This window comes from Dendrobates tinctorius, unplaced genomic scaffold, assembly GCF_039654945.1.
Source record: "Dendrobates tinctorius isolate UK_male_01 unplaced genomic scaffold, ASM3965494v1 ptg000022l, whole genome shotgun sequence".
Lineage (NCBI taxonomy): Eukaryota > Metazoa > Chordata > Amphibia > Anura > Dendrobatidae > Dendrobates > Dendrobates tinctorius.
Window position 1 is genome coordinate 30707078 of NW_027361690.1, and position 16413 is coordinate 30723490.

Here is a 16413-nt window from a genome sequence, read left to right on the forward strand (position 1 = left end):
ATTTGGTTAAGTGGAAGGGTTATGGCCAGGAGGATAATTCTTGGGTCTCTGCATCTGATATTCATGTCGAAAGATTGGTTCGTGCTTTTCATCGGGCCCATCCTGATTGGCCTGGTGGCGTGGATGAGGGTTCGGTGACCCCTCCTCAAGGGGGAGGTACTGTTGTGAGCTCATTTTCTCGTTCACCTTTGATGTCCGATGAACTCCCTCTGCTGGTGAAAGGAGGTGGTGAAACTGATTTGGATGGGAGAGACCTGTCACCTGAACAGGTGGATTGCGATTGGACATCCGGAATCTCTGAGTGGATATAAGGCAGCTGACGCCCTGTAGGGTTGCTGGTAATTTCTCTGCTCTGAGCTCTGGCCTCCAGTTCAGTTCCTGTCTTCTAAAGCTAAGTTTTACTCTGTTATTGTTCCATGAGATTTTGTCTGATTTGCTTAGTTTTGTGTTCAGCCAGCCCCGGCTGGGGCTCTGCTGAATTTCCATTTTTGTCCCTGATTGGTTAAATCTCTTTTGCTCTGTCTTCAGAATATATCAGAGTGCTGATATAGGGATTTTGAAGTCTAGTGACTTCAGGGCCGTTTTTCCTATCAGACGTGTTGGGACATTTTTGGTAGGGTTTTTGCGGATTGCAGCCAGCATCTTTTCTGTCCTTTCCTATATAGTTAGTTGGGCCCCATCATTTTCTCTGCCTGTCTTTCTGTCTGTGTTTGTGTTTTCATCTGTTTTCACTGACAATACATGTTGGGGGCTGTCTATTGCTTTGGAGTCTGCTCTGGGGCAGTTTAGATTTCCCCTTTCTTTCTTTAGGCTTATTTAGTTCTCCGTCTGTGAAGAGGCGTCTAGGACCACCGTAGGAATGCTCTACGGCTACTGTTAGTTGTTGTGAATAGGATCAGGGGTCTGCAATCCGCTAGCTACCAACCTCTCCGGTTTTCTGGACCTAGCTTGCATTTTTGTTATTTCCTCCTCCGGTGACTCATTCATAACACTTCACTTTTGGTGTGGGTGAAGGACACAAGGAAAGGTGTTGTTCTTGACCAGAAGCCTGCACTGACGACTCTGTGCTTGCAGTATTTGTAACATCCGAAGAGGAGGCAATAGAGCTAGAGGCTGTTTCGTCAATGTAAGCCAAAACCTGTTCCTGATGCTCCGGCTTTAAAAGCGGTTTACCTACTCCCAGAAAAGGGAACCTTAAAGGCCTTCTTGTGCCAGACAATGGCGCAGGCTCAACACCTCCTGCCTTAGCTGCTATTGTGCTTTTGCCATAACCAGCAGATGCACCACCACCACCATCAGTACCAGCTGCACCCCCATGTCCACATAAGCGGCCTCTTCCACCATACCTCCTCATGTTTGCAAAAATGTACCAAAAATAGCAACAGAGATATGGTACTGTATGAGGAGCGTACAGCTGTGTAAGCTGTATGGAAAAATTTAAATCTGCGTATATATTTCATTACTCACAGATGCTCTCCCAGTATGTATTTGACCGTAATCCAACCAGCAGATATACAGTACTGTATCAGAAGTGTACAGCTGTATACGTTTTTGGTGAAACTGTCAATCTCCGTATATTTGTTTCAGGAGTCATACACAGACGCTCTGGCAGTATGTATTTGACCGTAATACAACCAGCAGATATATGGTACTGTATGAGAAGCAGACAGCTCTATACGGTGTATTGAAAAATGGAAATGTCCGTATAAGTATTTCTGAAGTCTCACACAAAACGCTGTGTCTGTAAAGATGTGACCGTAATGCGAACAGCAGATATACGATACTGTTTGAGAAGCGGACAGCTCAATACGGTGTATGGAGAAATGGACATATCTGTATATGTATTTATGGAGTCTCACACACACATGATGACTCTGCATAGATGTGACCGTAAAGCGAACAGCAGATATACGATACTGTTAGAGAAGCGAACAGCTCTATACGATGTATGCAAAAATGCAAATGTCCGTATTTACGGACTCACGCACACACACGCACTGTCTCTGTATAGATTGGACCATAATCCAAACAGCAGATGTACAATACTGTTTGAGAAGCAGACAGCTGTATATGGTGTATGTATGGACAATTTTAAATCTCCGTCTTTTTTTTACTGAGTCAAACACAGATAGCATGTATTTGTCCGTGATACCAGCCGGTACACGGTAGTGTGTGAGGAGCGTACAGCTCTATGCGGTGTAGGTATAGAAAAATGAAAATCTATGTCTATTTTTTTCCGTAGTCACACACAGATGCTGTCTCTGTATAGATTTGACTGTAATCAAACAGCAGACATAGGATACCATTTGATAAGCGGACAGCTCGATACGGTGTATGTATGGAAAATTTTAATTCTCTGTCTATTTTTTAACGGAATCACACACACATGCTGTCTCTGTATAGATTTGACCGTCATCAAACAGCAGATATACGATATTGTTTGACAAGCGGACAGCTCTATACGGTGTATGTATGGGAAAATGAAATTCTCCGTCTATCTTTTTACGGAGTCACACACAGATAGCATGTATTTGTCCGTGATACCAGCCGGTACACGGTAGTGTGTGAGGAGCATACAGCTCTATACAATGTATGTATGGAAAATTTTAAATATCTGTCTATTTTTTTATGGATTCACACACACGCTGTATCTGTATAGACTTGACCGTAATCAAACAGCAGATATAGTATACTGTTTGACAAGCGGACATCTCTATACTGTGTATGCAAAAATTGAAATTTCCGTATATGTATTTTCGGAGTCTCACACACACGCTGTCTCTGTATAGATTTGACCGCGATACAAACAGTAGATATTCAATACTGTTTGATAAGCGGACAGCTCTATATGGTGAATGTATGGAAAAATGAAAATCTCCATCTATTTTTTTATGGAGTCACACACAGATAGCATGTATTTGTCCGTGATACCAGCCGGTACATGGCAGTGTGTGAGGAGCGTACACCACTATACGGTGTGTGAAAAAATGAATGCTCACTAACTGTGCAGACAAAAGGAATACAAGTATTTTTGCTTTGAAAAAAGCAGTCTGCACAGCAGTGTGCAAACAGCAATGCAGCTATCAGGTAGCCTTATAAGGCAGCCTAATAACCACCAGCGCTGCTGCACACAAAAGTGTGAAAAAATGAACGTTCGGTAACTGTGCAGACAAACGGAATAAAATTATTTTTGCTTTGAAAAAAGCAGTCTGCACAGCAGTGTGCAAACAGCAATGCAGCTATCAGGTAGCCTTATAAGGCAGCCTAATAACCACCAGAGCTGCTGCACACAAAAATATCCTCCCCTGTCACTGCACACTAACTGTTGTGCTGTACAGTGAAAATCGCTATCAGCAGAAGTACAGTTTTTTTTTTCCTGCCTAAACACTCTTCCTATTGAGAACGAGCAGCAGCAACCTCTCCCTATGCTAAGATCGGCAGAAGTAAGATGGCGGTTGGCGTTCAGGGCTTTTATAGTCACTGTGATGCCACACAAAACCAGCCAATCACTGCAATGCCCTTCTCTAAGATGTTGGTGGCCGCTCCCCATGTCATCACGTTGCCCACAGTGTGCGTCCCTGATCATTGGCTGAGAAAAGGCGCTGGAAGCATTATGGGAAACGCATCTTTGGCGCTCGAGCCGGCGACCTCATGGACGACATCACGCTGTGGTCGGGTTTTGATTGGTGAAACTCGACTATAGCGAAAGTCGTCGACTTTTGAATTTGACCGACCCGTTTCGCTCAAGTCTAGTGGAAATAAATTGGTTTTGAACCCGAAATTCTTGTCCCAGGTCAAGATTGCTACCCCTCCCCTATCAACTTCACGTTCCGATATTCATAGGGACGTATTTTATTGTGGTGTTGATCCTTTGGGCTCTCATTTAGATCAGGAGACGTTAGAAAAAATTTGGTCTAGTGATTACATAGATGTTTGATCACTTCTGTCTCCTGAACACAGTTCAGTAGATCGTGAGCGGAGAACGGCTGACAGGCCGTATGAGCGTCGTCTGAAAGTGGCAAAAACTATAAATAATTGGCTTCAGGCCCTTTTTTTGTTAGGCAGTGTTATGGGTAGGAAACACCTGGAGCGTTGCTCAGAGTTGTTCCTGCAGCGGTGCTCCAGGTGCGACGAATGTCTGTGGAGAAAATCCAATCTACACGAAGATTTCATCCATTATAAGCTTATGCTTAGAACATACAACACTGCCCTTCACCTCTCAAAACAAACCTATTTCAACACCCTCATCACCTCACTGTCCAATAACCCTAAACGTCTCTTTGACACTTTTCATTCTCTACTCAACCCAAGAGTACAGGCCCCAACCACGGAGCTTCGAGCTGACGATCTGGCGAATTACTTCAAAGAAAAAATTGACCAGATCCGACAGGAAATTATCTCCCAATCACCTCATACCCTGCACTGTCCTCCCTCCCTCCCTCCATCTAGCTCTCTCTCTGATTTTGAACCAGTCACAGAAGAAGTAAGCAGGCTCCTTGCATCTTCTCGCCCAAGCACTTGCACCAGTAACCCATTTCCGTCATATCTACTCCAGTCCCTTTCCGCTGCTGTCACCCCTCATCTAACTAAAATATTTAACCTCTCTCTCTCTTCTGGTATCTTTCCCTCCTCATTTAAGCATGCCATCATACATCCACTACTTAAAAACCCATCCCTCGACCAAAACTGGGCCGCTAACTATAGACCTGTCTCTAATCTTCCCTTCATCTCTAAACTCCTGGAACGCCTGGTCCACTTCCGTCTTCTCCGCTACCTCCTTGATAACTCTCTTCTCGACCCTCTCCAATCCGGTTTCCGTTCTTTGCACTCTCCTGAAACTGCCCTCACTAAAGTCTCTAATGATCTACTAACAGCTAAATCAAATGGTCATTACTCCATGCTAATTCTCTTGGATCTCTCTGCAGCATTCGACACTGTGGATCATCAGCTCCTCCTCACTATGCTCCGTTCCATTGGCCTCAAGGACACCGTTCTCTCCTAGTTCTCCTCCTATCTCTCTGACCGCTCATTTACTGTATCTTTTGCTGGTTCCTCCTCCTCTCTTCTTCCTCTTACTGTTGGGGGTCCTCAAGGATCAGTCCTAGTCCCCCTCCCCTTCTCTTTGTTTGACCAATAGGGGCAGTGTACAATCAGTAGATTTGGTTTCCAGTATCATCTCTTTGCTGATGACACCCAATTATATGCTTCTCCTGACATCACGCCTGCCTTTCTAGAAAACCAGCGATTGTCTAAACGCTGTGTCTATCATCATGTCCTCACTATATCTGAAACTGGACCTGTCAAAAACTGAACTCCTTGTGTTTCCTCCCGCTACTAATGTACCTATACCCGACATTGCCATTTCCGTGTGTGGTTCCACTATTACTCCCCAGCAACATGCCCGATGTCTTGGGGTCATACTTGATTCCGAGCTTTCCTTTGCCCCCCACATACGATCACTGGCTCGCTCTTGTTATCTGCACCTTAAAAACATTTCTAGAATTCGACCTTTTCTTACTTTTGACGCCGCAAAAACTCTTACTGTTTCTCTTATTCATTCTCGTCTGGACTATTGTAACTCTCTTCTAATCGGTCTCCCTCTTAAAAAACTCTCCCCCCTGCAATCTGTATTGCATGCTGCAGCAAGGATCATATTCCTCACCAATCGTTACACTGACGCCTCTACCTTGTGCAAGTCATTACACTGGCTACCCATCCACTCCAGAATCCAGTACAAACTTATTTCCTTCACCCACAAAGCTCTCCATGGCTCAGCACCACCCTACATCTCCTCCCTTGTTTCAGTATACCACACTACCCGCGCCCTCTGTTCTGCTGATGACCTGAGGCTAGCATCCTCAATAATCAGAACCTCACACTCCCATCTCCAAGACTATACACGTGCTGCGCCAATTCTTTGGAATGCACTTCCCAGGTCAATACGATTAGTCCCCAATCCCCACAATTTTAAGCGTGCCCTGAAAACGCATATATTCAGAGTGGCCTATCGCCTCAACACATTAACCTAAACTATCCCTGTGTGGCACAGCCAAAAGTTTTACCATAACCAGGTTCCCCGCATCATGTTCCCACATGCTTTATGCATCCATTAGCCCTCTGTGTCTGTACTGTAACACACTTAACATTATGGCTGGTCCATACAATCAGGGCAATTGTTACCACCCACCTTTCGTGTCTACCTTTTTTCCTCATAGATTGTAAGCTTGCGAGCAGAGCCCTCATTCCTCTTGGTATCTGTTATGATCTATGTGATTATTGTTATGCTGTAATGTCTATTGTCTGTACAAGTCCTCTCTGAAATGTAAAATGCTGCGGAATATGTCGGCGCTATAGAAATAAAATTTATTATTATTATATTATTATTATTCCTTTATATGGACATCATATATAATTCGTATAAGACGCATGGGGGTTCTGCGTGGTGGAGGTATGATGAGGTTTTTAGGTGGCATTTGGCCATCAACTTGCATCTTGGTTGGGGAGTTAAGGCTATGGACTCTTGGTTACATCTTATGATGTCCCAGAGGAGCATGCAGTCCTTTCACTATGGGGCCCCTGGCCAGCAGGCAAGAAATGGCACTCAATCGCATGATTGGACTTTTTTCTTCACCCCCCTTTTCCAATTTGTGGGTATCCCCATTAGGTATGGTTCCTAAAAAAGATCCGGGCGAGTTCAGATTGATTCATCATCTATCGCACTCTAAGGGTTCTTCGGTGAATAATGGAATTAGTCCGGAAGAGTCCTCGGTTGCTTTTGCGTCCTTTGATAATGCGTTGATGCTGCTGCGTCAGGCAGGACCTGGGGCACTGATGGCCAAATCCGATATTGAGTCAGCTTTTCATCTTCTTCCAGTTCACCCAGATTGCCATCATCTTCTCGGATGTTTTGTGGATGGTGACTATTATTATGACACCTGTTTGCCCATGGGTTGTTCCATTTCATGTAAGTATTTTGAATTATTTAGTAGTTTCCTTAAATGGGTAGTCAAATTTGAGACGGCTCCAATTGGGTGACCCACTATTTGGATGATTTTTTGTTTGTTGGTCTGGCAGACTCAGACCTTTGTGCACAGGTGCTGATTAGGTTTCGTGAGATGATGAGGGTTTTTGGGGCCCTGCTTTCAGAAGGAAAGGCAGTTGGTCCCTTGACCTGTCTACCTTTTCTCGGAATTGAGATCGATTCTGTAAATATGTTGTTCCGTTTGTCTTCGTAAGATTGCTAAGCTCTTGGAAAAGATCGATGGTTTCCTTTCCATTAAAAAAGTTACCTTGGTGCAGATGCAATCCCTCTTGGGTTTATTGGCTTTTTTGTGTCATGTAATGCCTATGGGCAGATTTTTTTCCCGCCGATTGGCGATGGCACCATAGAATTAGGCTTGGTCTTCCATTACTTGAAGACCTTCGGGTGTGGAGGAGTTTCTTGTTGAATTATAATGGTTGCACTTGTTTTTAAAGTGAGGAGAAGTCGGGTCAGGATATTTCCCTCTTTTCGGATGCGGCTGGGTCAGAGGGTTTTCGTGTCATTTTTCGTGACCAGTGGTGCGCTGAGTGATGGCCAGAAATTGGGTTACAAATGGATGGACGAAAAATCTTACACTACTTGAGTTATTCCCTTTAGTAGTGGCAGTTGTCATTTGGGGTGAACAGTTCCGCAATTCACGCATTTGTTTTTGGTTGGACAATGAAAGTGTGGTTCATGCGGTAAATCATTTATCCTCATCTTCGATCCCAGTCATTAAGATGATTCGGTTCTTAGTGTTGAAATGCTTGCATTTGAATATTTGGTTCCATTCTCGTCATGTACCGGGTTTTCAAAATGCGTTGGCTGACTCTCTTTCGCTTTTTGATTTTCAGAAATTCTGGGCTCTCGCTCCAGCTGCCTGTCAATGGGGAACTCCGTGCCCTGGATACCTATTGGAAGTACCGGAAACCTTCTAATGCCGCTGGTTCAGGCGCCAGTGGCTCCGTCAACTTGGAATTCCTATGGTAAGACGTGGCAGGACTGGTGGATTTTTGCGGTTAACCTTCCTGTACATCTAGTGGGGCAAGGTTGGAGGCGATGGAGGTTTATTTGCAACACCTGCATGCCTCAGGTTCCTCGGCAGCGGTTGTCAGGAATAGGTTATCAGGGTTGTCTTTTCATTTTAAATTGAGAGGATGGGAGTATGTCACGAAAAGTTTCATTTTTCGCCATGCTCAAAAGGGTTGGAAAAGTGATCGAGATGAGAGCTTTGTTAGACAGCCGATTTATTTTTCTCCTTTGGCTCGTATTATTGCTAGCACAAATTCAGTGTGCAGCTCTCATTTTGAATCGATATTGTTTTTTTTGGCTTTCGGAATTGCCTATTTCGGAGCGTTGCTGGTTAGTGAGCTGGTAGCTCCTTTGGCATCCATACTTGGGGGCTTGCAACATAATGACGTTTTATTTTGCAATGGTTGGATCCGTGTTCGGATTCGGGGTTCAAAAACGGACCCCTCGGATAATGTCTTATGGTTTCCTTTGTTTTCCATTGCTTGTTTGCCCCATTAAATTGGTCTCACAGTATTTGGCTGCATAGTCACTCTTATTTTGCCCACATGGATGGATCATCATTGACCAGATTTCAGTTTTTGGCTCTATTACAGCGAATTTTAATGTTTTTTACTCATTCCTTCAGGATTGGTGCAGCCACCGAGGCTGCTCAAGCGGGTTTTATGGATGATGAGATTATGAGGCTTGGTAGGTGGCATTTGACATGTTTCTCTCTGCATGTATATTTTAGTTTTTCTCATTTTAGGTTGTCCCAGGCCAAGTGTTTGGATCCTTGGTCACTCGTGTGTGTTTTGGGCTGAGTAGAGAGCTGAATTGCGTCTTGGCGGAAGATCACTCGGTTTCCGCAACATGGATGTAAATTGGGGAGGCATACGTGGGTTGACATGGTCTCAGGTGTTGATTGAGGTGGTTCAAATATCAAGGATGGCGACCCAGGCTGCTATCTTGGTTCTTTATGCGGGGGGAAATGATTTGGGTTTGATACAGCTGACTGAGCTCCTCATGTTAATGCGGGTAGATCTTGATAAGTTCCCGTTTTTTTTCTCACAACTCGTCATTGTTTGGTTGGAGATTATCCCCAGGGTGGTGTGGCGTGGTGCGCTTGATTGAGTGGGTATTGAGCGAGCGCAAAGAGTGGTCAACCATCATATTTCTTGGTTTGTGCATTTTAAGTGTGGGATTATTGTGAGACATAAACAGTTGGAAGGTAATAACGCCAGGATGTTGCGCCCGGACGGGGTACTTTTGACAGACATTGGATTAGACATATTTTTGTCGGGATTGCAATATGGGATGGAGGAGGCATTATTTGCATTGGGTGGGGGGTCATAGCTCTGAGGAGTCATAGTTACTCCTTGGCGGAAGAGCAGGTCGGGCAACATGTGCCGGGAGTCCGGCGGCATATCCCCACAACTTCCGGTGGTTAACTGAGAGAGAGCTGCAACCCTACCCCTTCAACAAAAGGGTTTTATATAGAAGATGAGAGTTGTTTTTACCTTGTTACTCTCCAATAAATTTATGTTATTTTAAAAAGAGAGGTGTGTTTATTTTGCATCAGAAGGAGAAGGGGAAAGGGTTCTATGGTCTGGGCAGTCGGCGGGGGCCCGGCTTTATTTGCCGGGGGCCCCCTGACTGGCCAGCCCGGTTATGACAGGGCTTCTCACCCCTTTCTTCCCCCTTTTCCTCTGGGCCGTGAGGAAGGGGTTAATGGTAATTTTCCCCTGCTGTATGATAGTGATGCAGGCAGTGTCACTTCCTGGTTCGGGGTTTCCCCCCCGGTGAGTATATAAAGAATTGCCTGAGGCGTTTTCTGTCTCTTTGAACCTAGAGCAGCGAGCTGCCCACCCTCCCACCCCTAAATTTTGCTTTTCTTTTTACTTCTGGTGTTTAAGCAGTGTGTTTGGTTTATTTGCTGTTAAGGTTTACGAAAGAGGTTTACGTAAGTTGCAGCGGTTGAAGGAAGAGCAGGTCGGGTAACATGTGCTGGGAGTCCGGCGGCATATCCCCACAACTTCCAGTGGTTAACTCAGAGAGAGCTCCGACCCTACCCCTCCAACAAAAAGGGTTTTATATAGAAGGAGAAGGGGAAAGGGTTCTATGGTCTGCCAGTCAATGCAAATTAACAGCTTTGAAACTCCCACCTACCATTACTGGATGACAGGAACAGCTATGTTGTTAGCCCTGGAAATCCTCATGTACATCACCGCCCTGTGGAACGCCGCATCACTGTGGAACCAAGTGAAATCTATGAGGTGCAGCTGGTGCCCCACCTAAAGAGGATCCACTGCATAGCAGGACTGCTATTTAGGCAAGCGGCGTCTCCCGGAATCTGTTTCCTAGGAGACGCAAACACGAACCAACAGAGCTGCCCAGGAATTAAGCAGATCTGGGGAATAGCAGCCGCGCAAGCGCTCTATGAAGTCCGTGGTAGAGAGACCAGTGATTGCTGGGAAAGTGTACTAAAAGAAAATAATCATTTTTCCTAACATGTACTGTAAATGAGCTGTTAAGATCTTGGGCCGAACATTCTGTAGATCTCCATGAGAATCTGCCTCAAGAGCTTATTTTAGATGAAAAGGTGCATTAGCCATGTGGAACATGTAGATCAAGAGAGCGGACTGTCAGTCATAACATTATAACAAGGTATTTTCGGGGTTATATTTCTTACCCAAGAGACAGAAGAGATCCATAATAAATAAAATACAAAATAGTTAATTAAAAAATGTTAAAATATTTAAAAAGATATGTATTAGGTAATGCCTCTAAAAAGGGACACAAAACACACCTGACAACGAAATATTAGATGAAATACAGTACATAAGATGGAGTTAAGTCCAAAGGTAGGGGTACTTGGCTTATAGCAGAATTGGTGTCTATTGACAACACACTGTGGTTCCCCTTTAAAAAGACTGTTGCTACTCACAAAAAATCACTCCTCCATTGTGCCCATAGTATATACCACAATACAAATTCATGCAAAGAAGTAGCACAAATAACCTAAAATTTCAGTAATGTCAGATCAAAACAAGGGAGTTAATTGAATAATGACAAACCTAGTGTCTATAGAAAAAACATTTTGGTTCCCCTTTAAAAAGGCCTGTTACTGCTCTAAACTGCTATGCCTCCTTTATGCCCATGGTATGTATCTAAATGCAGACTCATGTAAAGCAGTAGGATAAGTTACCTAATTTTGCAACGATCGTCAAGGCACAAAGAAATGTCAGGCGTGGTGTCCCCTCATCCAGACGTGTGTTTCCCCTCGCTTCTTCTGACGTGTTATCAATGTGAGACATGTAGATCAGGGGAGCAGACTGTCAGTCATAACAATTCCTATTTTCCAATTATTCTTAGCATTTCAGTGTGCAGCTATATTTTCTCTTAGAATTAGTGTCTTAGCTGGCACCTGTACACACTAGTTTGGATATGCTGGTGAGTTTTTCTGTTTGTGTCATTCATAACATGTCTCACACTGGTAATGCCTCCTTTCATTAAAAATAAACTCTGGAGGCAGATTCTCAGGGAGAATAGTTCATTTCATATTAAGAAAAATGTGGATTTTTTTGTCATAAGACATCAGATCGCAGATATCGAGGTATTATTTTATTCAAGTTTCTATGGCCTACATGCCCACATACATGGCTTAGGAGGACTGATCCTACAGAGATGCCCTTTAATAGCATCACTTACACATGCATAAGATAGATCATGGAATGCAAGATACTTATATTATTGGCTGAGCATCAGACTTCACTCTTCCAGAGTAATGATTTGGCTAAAAATAAGGAATGGGCATGCTGAATTTCAGTGCCTAATAGGAGACAAGCTGCTTGCTGAGGTGTCTGGTAGCAACTTACTCCCATCTTTCCATTCAAGACAATTGCAAACTCGGCCAAGCTAAGTAACAGTATGCACGTGCTTGAGGGAATTGGAAGATGTAGATGTCAGGCAACCAAGTTATCATCTGATAATTATAATATATATATAGCCACGATAAAGAAGCATTCCCACTAAAATTTTTATTGTTTAAATGGGTGTGCATGTAATGTAGTGTGAGCGTATGAATATACCCACCTACCGTCGCTCTCTCCGGTGTGCAGCACTGGTCTTCTGCTGTTCTGAATGACGTCACCTCTCTGCAGACTCCTCCCGCATCACACTACGCTCCGCATCAGAACGAGGTCCACAGGCTTGCATTGTAGCAGCGACTTCCACGTCATACATAAAGTGTAGAATAAACCAGCAGGTCTCTTTTGTGGTGACGTCACTGAGAAAAGCAGAAGGACGGTGCTGGACACCGGAGAGAGCGGCGGTAGGTGAGTGTATTAGTACACTTACACGGCATTGCACATTTAAACAATAAAAATGTTAGTGTGAGTGCTTCTTTAACATAAACTCTGTTTCCTGTCACATGGGTTTGCATATCGTTGGTGCAACCTGTGAAGCTCAGGGGCACAAGAAATAAGGGGGCTCACCTTGACCTCTAAAGCTGGTGTAGTTGTGCATTATTAGGAACTATTGGACTGCAAAGGGCCCATACTGTATATTGTTTTGCACTGGGGCCTTCTTTTGCCTGTGTCTTCTCCTGTTCTGTCAAATTATGTGTAATCACTTTGTCGATCCTTTGAAGTATCCTCCATATAATATCCAGTGTGATTGCTATGCTTACAAGTCAGCTTATCTTTTCCATTTGCCTGTTTCGTCTACAAGAGATAAATGGCACTGACATCAGAAATAGGATCCTGTGCATTCATGTGTCAAAGGGAAACCTAAGGGGCTCATTCGATTTGTATAGGGTTTGCTTTCTGTTTGTTGTGTATCTTTAGAATGGAAAAAACGTTCTACATGCTGGACTACCCCTGCATCCCTCACCTCAACCCACCTCACCTGTTCTAAAAATAAACAACAAACAGAAGGGAGACGGACCACATATAAATCAATGGAGTCCCTATGCTTCCTTTACTGTTCGAAATGGAGGAGACAAACGGAAAAGATAAATGTACTTGTGAACATAGCCTAGGCTTTCCATTTATGCCATGGTACCTGCATGTGCAAGACTAGATAAAATCGAAAATGTATATTAAAAAGTCCTGTTAAAATGTCAAATTTTTCCATGTACAAAAATCATACCAAGAAGAATCTTGTTGGAACTTTTTCCACTTTTATTGTCACCCATAATCTGTACATTTGAAATGAAAAATAAACTGAAATCCTTTTGGGTGGAAAAATAGAAATAAAGAACTAAAGCTATATGGTTGCATAAATATGTACACCCTCAAACTAATACTTTGTTGGAGTTGGAATACGCATAGAATTTATAACCACATTCAGTCTGCTTGGGTAAGAGTCTATCAGCATGACACATTTAGAATTGGGATTCTTTGCCCACTTTTCCTTGTATTAGCCTTCCATATCTGTCAGATTGTAAGGACATCTCGTGTGTACAGTCTTCTTCAGGTCAACCCACAAAGTTTCAGTTGGATTCAGGTCTGGCAAAACTATTCTTTTGTTGATTTGGACATACGCTTAAGGTTGTTGTCATCTTGAAATATGAAACTTTTTCATCTTCCTCTTTAGCTTTTTACCTGAGGCATGTAGGCTTTGTTGCAAAATTGACTGATATTTGAATCTATTCATAATTTCCTTCATCTTGACTAAAGCTCCAGTACTAGCTGCCGAATAACAGCCACAAAGCATAATGTTTGCCTCTACCGTGCTTCACTGTGGGTATGGTGATGCACAGCATTAGCAGTATCGCGCTAAACATATGTTTTGGAATTATGGCCAAGAAGTTCAATCTTGTTCTTATCAGGCCATAACTTTTTCTACCACAAACTTTTGGCAGACATGGTGTAGGATTTGTCAAAACATAGCTGGGCATGGAGGTTTTTCATTGTAAGAAAATGCTTCCGTTCAGCCACCCTACCCAACAGAATAAACATATGAAAAATATTGGTGATTGTTGTCATGTGCAGTACACAACCATTACTTGCCAGAAATGTTTGCAACTCCTTTAATGTTGCTTTAGGCATCTTGACAGCCTTCTGGACCAATTTTCTTCTTGTCCTTCCATCAATTTTTGAGGAGTATCCTGTTCTAGTTAATGTCACTGTTGTACCAAATTTAAGCCATTTCTTAATGACCTTCTGCACAGTGTTCCAGGTTGTATCTATTGCCTCGGAAATAATTTTGTACCCTTTTCCTCCTCATTTATAATGTTCAACAATGAGATCCTTTTCTGTGTTTTAAGCTGCTTACAGATCATGCCTATTGTTGTTCAATTCAATTAAGAAAATGTCAGTAAAGTCCTGCTAGAACAGCTAAACTTTACATGGATGGGGTTTATCAGAATAACTGTAAGTGATGGCAGCTGTGTACTGACTACTATATAACATGAGTTTAAATGTGACTAGCTAATTCAGAACACAACCACATCTCCAATTTTTAGAGGGTGTTCACACTTATTCAACCACACTATTTTAATTTTTCTGTTTTTAGTCTCCCCTCTCAAAATGATTTTTTTGCTCATCGATTTTGTACAGACAAAAGGTAGACAAAAGGGCATTTTAACAGGGATGTGTAGACTTTTTATACCCACTTTATATTAAAACTTAATAGTTGGACACTGTAGGATAAGATTCATAAAAAAAGATTTGTTTTCCAAATATATACTTGAAACCATCTTTCTATTTACCAGCTATAACAGTTTGAATTTATATGAAACTCAAAACAGAGAGGTAGATTAATTGTAACACAGGAGAAAAACTGTAGATTAAAACAAACAAACAAACAAAAAAGACAACCTCCCCAATGAAATAATGATTTTAATTGAATTACTATTCGTCATAGAGAAATTAAAACAATTGCAGAGATGAGAGAAAGAGCTTGCACTCTACAAGTTGTCTCCACTTGACACTCTATGTAGCAGACCCTCTTTTGGAATCAGGTAATTAAGGAAACTCTTAATGGCTAACAGATCTGACGTAATTGCACCAGGAATGTGGAGAAGCAGATTTACAATCAAGATAAGAACTCAAGAGAATTGTAAAGATCTATCTTTTCTCTTTGTCTACTGATTAAAAATTTAGAAGGGAGGTTTGTATAAACTGCGTTGATCTAATAGATAGGAAAGTCATATTTTTGGAAACATGAAGAAGTGTCTAACCCTAAAGGCCCTTTACATTTAGCGATGCACCAGCGATCCCGACCACGATACGACCCGGTCAGGATCACTGGTGCATCGCTAAATGGTCGCTAGTGAGCTGCCACACAAGCAGATCTAACAGCGACGCAGCAGCGGTCGTTACTTACCTTTCAGATGCGGCAATCCTGACGTCCTCCCGCCCGCGTCCACGCGTTGCTCGTCGGCGCCAGCAGGAAGCCCAGCAGGAAGCGCCCAACGAGAAATGGAGCTGCGTGATCAGCAATAGCCAGCGGGGGAGCCAGTCGGAGGTAAGTATCACACATAGCGATATCGCTAGCAATATCGCTGCTGCGTCACAAAATCGGTGATGCTTTAGCGATATTGCTAGCGATATCGCTATGTGTAAAGCCCCCTTAAGAATAGTTTCACGTCGCTGGGCAATCGTGAGAATACCTCCAATTGAATAATGGACTGATAGACGAGGCTATACCTGTCATATTTGGGGTCTATGCAATGGTAAAATCATGTTAACAAATATGATGGCAATGTCAAGCGCTTGCGACCCTCGGGAGCGAAGATATTGTGAATGTAGGTGTGTGAGTGTAACTTAGAAGCTAATAAAAGGCAAATGCCAAATTTTGGACCTTGAAGGTGCAGCTAACTGTGGTTCTGTCTGATTCTTTCTGGAGTACCTCCTTCCATAAGTCTGAAGCCATTGCAGTGACATCAGGTTTAGTAAGATTCTTTTGCTAATCCTTTTTATTTCGTGTAATTGTATGTGCTGTATTGTTTTGTTCTTCTTGTAAAATCTTTTGTTTATTTTTTGTAAACACTGCCTATATTTCTGAAATAAATATAAAATATAATAGTTCTATTCCGTTTGTTCTGTAAATCGCACCCTGATGCCATACGCTACCTGAAACCGGTGTACAATCTGCCTCCATAAACGATTGGTGGTGGCAGCTAATAATCTTTCTCGGGTTATGGTGGAGTTGGCAGTGACCATTCCGAGATATATATATATTCCATGCATTACAATCGGTGGTATACAGTCATATGTAAAAGTTTGGGCACCCCTATTAATGTTAACCTTTTTTCTTTATAACAATTTTGGTTTTTGCAACAGGTATTTCAGTTTCATATATCTAATAACTGATGGACTCAGTTATATTTCTGGATTCAAATAAGGTTTATTGTACTAACAGAAAATGTGCAATCT

General features: G+C 42.7%; 1 long non-coding RNA gene across 1 annotated transcript in view; it reads left to right on the forward strand.

The window, feature by feature from the left end:
- The window catches only part of LOC141083951 (uncharacterized), a 184923-nt gene that overhangs the window by 103883 nt on the left and 64627 nt on the right, over nt 1-16413 (forward strand). The window contains exon 2 of the long non-coding RNA XR_012230864.1: nt 7876-8007. This is a non-coding gene — a long non-coding RNA (uncharacterized lncRNA). The remainder of the gene's footprint in view (nt 1-7875; nt 8008-16413) is intronic.